Below are 10,000 nucleotides of genomic sequence, written 5' to 3'. Positions count from 1 at the left end.
GCTGGAGGTGTGGGGGAAAACACTCAGCCAGATCTTGCAGATTTCAACAGTTTGTCTGCAGAAACTGCAATCTCAGTGGCCAGTTAGCTCGAATGTGTAGAAAACCTGCAATCAGACTGATATATGAGACAGAGGGACCAGAAGAGGGTTCTGTGAGGCAGGATAACTTTTGGGGCAAATCGATGGACGCCGAGGTTCAGCGGGACCATGTGGCGAATATTCACAGTTCATACACCAAACTGCCACCAATGATGCTGAGGGTTTTATTAAACGATATCCCAGTACGCATGGAGCTGGACACTGGGGCCAGCCAGTCATTCATGGGCGTTCAGCAATTTGAGAAGCTATGGCCACTTAAAGCCAGTAGACCCAAATTAGAATGTATTGAGACACAATTATGGACTTACACCAAGGAAATCATTCCGGTGCTGGGCAGTGCAATTTTGGCGGTCACACACAATGGGCTAGTGAACCGGCTGCCAATCTGGATTGTCCCGGGCAATGGTCCCGTACTGTTGGGGAGGAGCTGGTTAGCCGAGATGAACTGGAAATGGGGGGATGTTCATGCAATGTCCTTGGTGGAGCGAAGTTCGTGCTCACAAGTCCTACAGCAATTCGAGTCACTATTTCAACCGTGCATCGGGACTTTCAAAGGCACTAAAGTAAGGATACACATCATCCCGGATGCCAGGCCAGTGCACCTCAAAGCCAGAGCGGTGCCGTATGTGATGCGGGAAAAAATCGAGAGCGAATTGGACTGGCTGTTGCGCGAGGGCATCATCTCGCCTGTTGAATTCAGCGACTGGGCGAGCTCCATCGTTCCCGTCCTAAAAGCGGATGGCTCTGTCAGGATCTGTGGCGACTACAAGGCCACCATCAATCGGGTGTCCCTACAAGACCAATACCCACTCCCAAAAGCGGAGGATCTTTTCGCCACGCTGGCAGGCGGCAAGCTGTTCACCAAGTTGGACCTCACTTCAGCCTATATGACCCAGGAACTAGCCGACGAATCCAAACTACTGACCACCATCACCACGCACAAGGGACTGTTTGCATATAACAGGCGCCCGTTTGGCATTCGATCAGCAGCGCGATTTTTCAACGTAACATGGAAAGCCTACTTAAATCCATTCCTGGAACGATCGTATTCCAGGACGACATCCTCATCAAGGGTCGAGACACCGAGGAACACCTCCACAACCTGGAGGAGGTGCTACGCCGACTGGACCGGGTAGGCCTGCGACTCAAGAAGTCTAAATGTGTGTTCCTAGCTCCTGAGGTTGAGTTTCTGGGCAGGAGAGTTGCTGCAGATGGGATTCGGCCCCCGAATCCAAAACAGAGGCGATTCGACGAGCACTCAGGCCCTGCAACACATCGGAGCTGCGTTCATTCCTGGGACTGTTGAACTATTTCGGGAACTTTCTGCCGAACTTGAGCACGTTATTGGAGCCCCTACACATGCTCCTGCGTAAGGGTTGCGATTGGTTTTGGGGGGACTGTCAGGAACAGGCTTTTGATCGGATGCGAAACCTACTTTGTTCAAACAAATTGTTGACCCTGTACAACCCCTGTAAACGTTTAGTTCTGACATGTGATGCATCATCCTATGGGGTTGCGTGCATGTTGCAGCAGGGTAATGCTGAGGGTCAGCTACAACCTGTGGCTTATGCCTCCAGGTCTCTCTCTCAAGCAGAACGGGGATATGGGATGGTTGAGAAGGAAGCCTTGCATGTGTCTATGGTGTAAAAGAAATGCATCAGTACCTCTTTGGTAGGAAGTTTGAATTAGAGACGGACCACAAGCCACTCACATCCCTGTTGTCAGACAGCAAGGCTGTCAATGCCAACGCATCACTCGCATACAGCGGCGGGCCCTCACGCTAGCTGCTTATGACTACTCCATCCGGCACCGACCCGGCACTGAAAATTGCGCTGACGCACTCAGCAGGCTCCCACTAGCCACCACCGAGGGGGCAGCAGAGCAAAGCGCTGAGATGGTCATGGCTGTCGATGCCTTTGCCACCATCACAGCCCGTCAGATCAAAATCTGGGCAAACAGAGATCCCCTCTTATCTTTGATTAAGAAATGTGTCCTGACTGGAGATTGGGCGCCCGTATGCGGAGCATGCTCTGAGGAGGTCAGACCATTCCACAGACGGATGGATGAGCTCTCCATCCAAGCCGATTGCCTACTATGGGGCAGCCGGGTAGTTGTCATGTATCTCACACTACTGTACATAACTGTATCTTACCATGCTATACATGACTGTAACTAGAGATGACCTGTAACCACAAGCTTACCTTACCACCAGGGGTGCATTTGCAGGAGACACTGGATACCTGTCCCAGACAGATATATAAGGACAGGTCTCTGGCAAGTGCGGCATTCGAGAGCTCTGTAATAAAGGTGCAGGTCCTGAGTGACCTTGACTTCAGTATGTGCCTCGTGTGAATCTGTACTGCAGGGACAGGACTTTACAGTGGCGACGAGTTACGGGATTACAGAATCCACAGAATGGTGACCAATGGCTCAGATGAAAAATACAATGCTGATAATTGGAAGGACTTTATAGAAAGGCTCCAGCAAAGCTTTGTGACCAAAGACTGGTTGGGCAACAATAAGGCAAACAAGAGAAGAGCCCATCTCTTGACCAGCTGTGGCTCGAAAACTTATGCCTTAATGAAGCACCCGAGAAACCAACAAGCAAGTCGTTTGAAGAATCGAGCACACTGGTAAGAGACCACCTGAAGCCAGCGAGCAGCCTACACATGGCCAGACACAGATTCTACAACTACAGACACTGTGTGGGCCAGAGCATACCCGACTTTGTGGCGGAACTTCGGAGGTTGGCTAGCTTATGTGAGTTCTCCGATGAACTAAGGAGAGAAATACTGAGAGACTTTTTTATTGAAGGAATAGGCCACGCAGGCATATTCCGAAAGCTCATAGAGACCAAGAACCTGACCCTAGAGGCAGCAGCACTGGTTGCACAGACATTCCTGGCAGGAGAAGAAGAGACGAGGTTGATCTACACTGCGAGTATGACAACTAATGAAACATCGGAACAAGGGGTTCACAGCGTGAAAGAAGCCACTACCCCCACACACAGACAAAGGCAGGAGAGCAGGCATCCATCACCCAAGTTCTCTCCTCCTCCCCCAAACTCTCTCTCCCACCCCCCAAGATCTCTCTCCCACTCCCCAAACTCTCTCTCCCCTCCCCCAAGCTCTCTCCCCCCCAAGCTGTCGCTCTCTCCCCCCAAGCTCTCTCCCCCCAAAGTTCTCTCTCTCTCCCCCCCAAGCTCTCTCCCCTCCCCCAAGCTCTCTCCCCCCCAAGTTCTCTCTCTACCCCCAAGCTCTCTCCCCTCCCCCAAGCTCTCTCCCCCCCAAGTTCTCTCTCTCTCCCCCCAAGTTCTCTCTCCCTCCCCCCCAAGCTCTCTCTCTCTGCCCCCAAGTTCTCTACCCCCCAACCCCCAAGCACTCTCTCTCCCTCACCCCGCCTGCCGCCCATTCTCCCCGGCACTGTAGAAGACACGGGGACCGCTCCCGCTCGAGGGAGGCTCGGGGCCCACTCGAGGATCGGTGCTGTGGGAGCCTCGACGGAAGTGTTTGGCTGCTCCAAGACTAGGGTCCTAAATCTAAACAAAGGAAACTACGAAGGTATGAGGAATGAATTGGCTGTGATAGATTGGGAAGATTCATTAAAAGGCATGACGGTGGATAGGCAATGGCTAATATTTAAGGAACGAATGCATGAATTGCAACAGTTATACATTCCTTTCTGACGTAAAAACACAAAAGGAATCGTGGCCCAACCATGGCTAACAAAAGAAATTAAGGATAGTATTAGATCCAAACAGAAGTTATACAAAGTTGCCAGAAAAAGTAGCAAGCCTGAGGATTGGGAGCAGTTTAGAATTCAGCAAAAAACGACCAAGAGATTGATTAAGAGGGGAAAAATAGCGTATGAGAGTAAACTAGCAATGAACATAAAAACCGACTGTAAAAGTTTCTACAAGTACATAAAAAGAAAAAGATTAGTGAAGACAACTGTAGGTCCTTTACAAACAGAAATGGGAGAAGTTGTAATGGGGAACCAGGAAATAGCAGAAAAATTAAATAAATACTTCGGTCTGTCTTCACGGAAGAGGACACAAATAACATCCCAGAAATGAACCAAGGGTCTAGTGAGCAAGAGGAATTAAAGGAAATGATTATTAGTAAGAAAATAGTGCTGGAGAAACTAATGGGACTGAAGGTCGATAAATCCCCAGGGTCTGATGATCTGCATCCCAGAGTACTAAAAGAGGTAGCCATGGAAATTGTAGATGTATTGGTTATCATCTTCCAAAATTCTATAGATTATGGAACAGTTCCTGCAGATTGGAGGGTGGCAAATGTAACCCCGCTATTTAAAAACAGAGAGCGAAAACAGGGAACTACAGACCAGTTAGCCTAACATCAGTTGTAGGGAAAATGCTAGAGTTTATTAAAAGGATGTGATAACAGCGCACTTAGACAATATCAATGGGATTAAACAAAGTCAACATGGATTTATGAAAGGAAAATCGTGTTTGGCAAACCTACTGGAGTTTGTTGAGGACGTAACTGATAGAATAGATAAGGGAGAACCAGTGGATGTAGTGTATTTGGATTTTCAGAAGGCCTTTGATAAAGTCCCACATAAGAGGTTAGTGTGCAAAATTAAAGCACTTAGTATTGGCATGGATTGAAAATTGGTTAACTGACAAGAATCATGATTATCATAGGCAGTCCCTCGGAATCGAGGAAGACTTGCTTCCACTCCTGAAGTGAGTTCTTTGTGAACAGTCCAATACGAGAACTACAGTCCCTGTCACAGGTGGGACAGATAGTTGTTGAGAGAAGGGATGGGTGGGACTGGTTTGCCGCACGCTCTTTCCACTGCCTGCGCTTGATTTCTACATGCTCTCGGCATTTAGACTCGAGGTGCTCGGTGCCCTCTCGGATTCACTTCCTCCACTTAGGGCGATCTTTGGCCAGGGACTCCCAGGTGTCAGTAGGGATGTCGCACTTTATCAGGGAGGCTTTGAGGGTGTCCTTGTAACGTTTCCGCTGCCCATCTTTGACTCGTTTTCCGTGAAGGAGCTCTGAGTAGAGCGCTTGCTTTGGGAGTCTCGTGTCTGGCATGTGAACTATGTGGCCTGCCCAGCGGAGCTGATCAAGCATGGTCAGTGCTTCAATGCTGGGGATGTTGGCCTGGATGAGGACGCTGATGTTGGTGCGTCTGTCCTCCCAGGGGATTTGTAGGATCTTGCGGAGACATCGTTGGTGATATATCTCCAGCGACTTGAGGTGTCTACTGTACATGGTCCATGCCTCAGATCCATACTGGAGGGTGGGTATTACTATAGCCGTGTAGACCATGAGCTTGGTGGTGATTTGAGGGCTTGGTCTTCAAACACTCTGTTCCTCAGGCAGCCGAAGGCTGCACTGGCGCACTGGAGGCGATGTTGAATCTCATCATCAATGTCTGCTTTTGTTGATAAGAGGCTCCCGGTGTCGAGGGCCGCGCCATGGATCTTGATGACTGGGGGGCAGTGCTGTGCGGTGAGGACAGGCTGGTGGAGGACCTTTGTCTTACGGATTTTTAGCGTAAGGCTCATGCTTTCGTATGTCTCAGTAAATACGTTGACTATGTCCTGGAATAAACGGGTCTTTTTCGGGGTGGCGGGCAGTGACTAGTGGGGTACCACAGGGATCAGTGCTTGGGCCCCAGCTATTCACAATATATATAAATGATGTGGATGAGGGCACTAAATGTAATATTTCCAAGTTTGCTGATGACACAAACCTAGGTGGGATTGTGAGTTGTGAGGAGGATGCAAAGATGCTGCAAGGTGATTTAGATAGGTTGAGTGAGTGGGCAAACACATGGCAGATGCAGTATAACGTGGATACATGTGAAGTTATCCACTTTGGTAGGAAAAACATAAGGACAAAGTATTATTTAAATGGTGATGGCTTGGGAAATGTCGATGTACAGAGGGACCTGGGTGTCCTTGTACACCAGTCATTGAAAGCAAACATGCAGGTGCAGCAAGCAGTTAGGAAGGCAAATGGTATGTTGGCCTTCATTGCAAGAGGATTTGAGTACAGGAGCAAGGATGTCTTACTCCAGTTATACAGGGCCTTGGTGAGACCACACCTGGAGTATTGTGTGCAGTTTTGGTCTCCTTACCTAAGAAAGGATATACTTGCCATAGAGGGAGTGCAGCGAAGGTTCACCAGACCGATTCCTGGGATGGCAGGACTGTTGTATGAGGTGAGATTGGGTCGACTATGCCTGTATTCACTAGAGTTTAGAAGAATAAGAGGGGATCTCATTGAAACGTATAAAATTGTGACTGGGTTGGATCGACTGGATGCGGGGAGGATATTTCCCCCGGGCTGGGAAGTCTCGAACAAGGGGTCACAGTCTCAGGATAGGAAATTTAGAACCGTGACGAGGAGAAATGTTTTCACTCAGAGGGTGGTGAACCTGTGGAATTCTCTACCACAGAAGGCTGTGGAGGCCAAGTCACTGAATATATTTAAGAGGGAGATAGATAGATTTCTAGACACAAAAGGCATCAAGGGGTATGGGGGAAAAGCAGGAATATGGTGTTGAAACATAGAAACATAGAAAATAGGTGCAGGAGTAGGCCATTCGGCCCTTCTAGCCTGCACCGCCATTCAATGAGTTCATGGCTGAACATGCAACTTCAGTACCCCATTCCTGCTTTCTCACCATACCCCTTGATTCTCCTAGTAGTAAGGACTTCATCTAACTCCTTTTTGAATATATTTAGTGAATTGGCCTCAACAACTTTCTGTGGTAGAGAATTCCACAGGTTCACCACTCTCTGGGTGAAGAAATTCCTCCTCATCTCGGTCCTAAATGGCTCCCCCCTTATCCTTAGACTGTGTCCCCTGGTTCTGGACTTCCCCAACATTGGGAACACCCATAGACAGCAGCTGAGAGACTGGCACTACCCGATTGTTAGAGACAAGCTTAGTAGCGGGGTCTGCATTGGGTGAGCACCGGGGACGAGCGGGCGGCAGCAAGGCCAAGGGGAAAGGGAAGCTTGGGAGCCAGCTCCCAGGAGGGCGAGTCTGCACACGAGTTCAGCTGCACAGGACTCAGATGAAGACATCAATGGGAAGGCGTTCAAACAAAGGATGCACTCCGACATCATAGGTGCAATGGCAAGGGTGCCCGAGAGCCTGTCAGGAGTGTGCAGGAGTCTGTCTCCAGCATTGCACAGAGCTCTGCGCACACCATGGAACCCATCATTGCCAGTGTGCAGATGATGGTGAACTCCCAGAGAGACCGTGGGGACCCAGACCTCATGATGCGTGTGTCTTGGGCGATGTGGCAGCTTCCATTGCAGCACATGCCGGAGCGACGCAGCGTCTTGATGCTGTAATGCAGACAATGGTTGGTGGCATGCATGTTCAGACTGCTCTCACGCACTCTCAGCTGGGTTCCACGCATGGTCTGATTGCTGTCATTGCCTCTGGGTCCACCACAGTCCACCGGGGATCTCACAGTGTTGCAGCAGCCCAGCAATCTGTGCTCCAGCAGGTCAGTGGGGATGCTGAGGTACTGCCTCGGAGAGAGTGACAGTGTGTCACTGGAGCAGGAACCCGCTGTCCTCTCTCAGGAAGACAGCATTCCTGAGCCCACCACTGCCACTCCGTGTCGCTGCCTGTCACCCAGCCAGCCCAGACTGCCGCTGCCCAGCCTGAGGTGGTGCAGTCTACGGCCGGGCCTTCCAGGCCCAGAGCTGGTCGACGGCGTCCTACAAGGCCATCTGTATCTCTGGCCCTGACACACAGCAGCCTTCCATCAGCCCTGCTGCAGCCACACGGAACACACTATGTAGGGGCAATAGAATAGTAATCATCATCATAGGCAGTCCCTCGAACGAGGATGGCTGCTTCCACATGTTTACAGATGTTCCAAGTCCCGAACTACATGTTGAAGGGTGGAAGATGCCTGTGTGTGGATTATTTTAACGTGTGGTGACTGTTATACACCAGCCACCACACGGGCTTGACAGAGCTAGGTCTTGGTCCAGTGGCAATGATTACCCAGGACGACTGGAGACCTGCTCTGCTGCACGGACCCAGTGCGCACATATCGCAGTGTGGGCTGGTACGTGCTGCCCCGGGCCCTCGGCTTTTCTGGGCACCGTACCCTCATTTGCTACACCTCCACCACGATCTCTCACCGCTCCTCCGCCATGGTCACCCACCGAATCTCAGCCCCAGCCTTCCCGCTCCTCCGCTGTATCTGGGCCCCACCGATGTTCCTGCCCACGCTGAAAACGGCAATCTGGGTCCTGGTGATGTTACCCAGTCGCCCACCTCGAAGCCCTCGCAAACTTGGAGCAGCTCACGCTGGAAGTTGTAGATGCATGCCACTCCAGCTCTTTTGTAGCCGACCTGTGGAGCTCTCCCTCAATCGATTAGTACAAGGCAGTGGTAAGAGTGGAACTAAGGCTTTGCACAAGGGTGATTTATAAATGTTGTGTCTCTCATTTCAGTTTTGGGGTGTGATATGGAATGATAAAAGTGATGTAATGATGGGGACGTTTGAGCAACCAGGAATTGGCCTGGACTTTATTGGAACCGAATTCTGTTGAAACGTTCGCGGGCCCCCTTCCAGAAGACAAATTGAGTGGCTGCCTCCTCCATCGCTACTGTTCCTGCTCCTGTCGTCCTCCTCCTCCTCCTCCTCGTCCTCCTCCTCTTCCTCCTCTTCCTCCTCCTCCTCCTACTCCTCCTCCTCCTCCTCTTCCTCCTCCTCTTCCTCCTCTTCCTCCTCCTCCTCATCTTCCTCCTCCTCTTCCTCATCCTCCTCCTCCTCCTCTTCCTCCTCTTCCTCCTCCTCCTCCTCCTACTCCTACTCCTCTTCCTCCTATACCTCCTCTTCCTCCTCCTCTTCCTCCTCATCCTAATCCTCCTCCTTCTCCTCTTCCTACTCCTCCTCCTCCTCTTCCTCCTCCTCTTCCTTCTCCTCTTCCTACTCCTCCTCCTCTTCCTCCTCCTCTTCCTACTCCTCCTCCTCCTCTTCCTAATCCTCCTCCTCCTCTTGCTCCTGTTCCTCCTCCTCTTCCCCCTCCACCTTCTCTTCCTCCTCCTCCATCTCCTCTTCATCCTCCTCTTCCTCCTCCTCCACTTTCTGCTCCTCCTCCTCCTCCTCCTCCTCTTCCTACTCCTCCTCTCCTCCTCCCTCCTACTCCTCCTCCTCCTCCTCTTCCTCCTCCTCCTCCTCCTCTTGCTCATCCTCTTCCTCCTCCTCCACCTCCTCTTCCTCCTCCTCCTTCCCCTTCTCCTCCTCCTCTTCCTCCTCCTACTCCTCCACCTCTTCCTCCTCCTCTTCCTCCTCCTCTTCCTCCTCCTCCTCTTCTTCCTCCTCCTCTTCCTACGTCTCCTCCTCTTCCTCCTCCGCTTCCTCCTCTTCCTCCTCCTCTTCCTCCTCATCCTCCTCTTCCTCCTCCCCTACACCTCCTCCTCCTCCTCTTCCTCTCCTCTTCCTCCTCATCCTCCTCTTCCTCCTACTCCTCATCCTCCTCTTCCTCCTCCTCCTCCACCTCTTCCTCCTCCTCCTCTTCCTCCTGCTCCTCTTCCTCCTCCTCCTCCTCCTCTTCCTCCTCCTTCTCCTCCTCCTCTTCCTCCTCCTCCTCCTCCTTCTCTTCCTCCTCCTCCTCCTCCTCTTCCTCCTCCTCTTCCTCCTCCTCTTCCTAATCCTGCTCCTCCTCTTCCTCCTCCTCCTCTTCCTGCTCCTCCTCCTCCTCTTCTTCCTACTCCTCCTCCTCCTCTTCCTCCTCCTCTTCTTCCTACTCCTCCTCCTCCTCTTCCTCATCCTCCTCCTCTTCCTATTCCTCCTCCTCTTCCTCCTCCTCTTCCTCCTCCTCCTCCTCTTCCTCCTCCTTCACCTCTTCCTCCTCCTCTTCCTCCTCCTCCTCCTTGTC

The sequence above is a fragment of the Pristiophorus japonicus genome, unplaced genomic scaffold (assembly GCF_044704955.1).
Source record: "Pristiophorus japonicus isolate sPriJap1 unplaced genomic scaffold, sPriJap1.hap1 HAP1_SCAFFOLD_269, whole genome shotgun sequence".
NCBI lineage: Eukaryota > Metazoa > Chordata > Chondrichthyes > Pristiophoridae > Pristiophorus > Pristiophorus japonicus.
The sequence above is the reverse complement of the archived record's forward strand: the minus strand, read 5'-3'. Positions refer to the sequence as shown.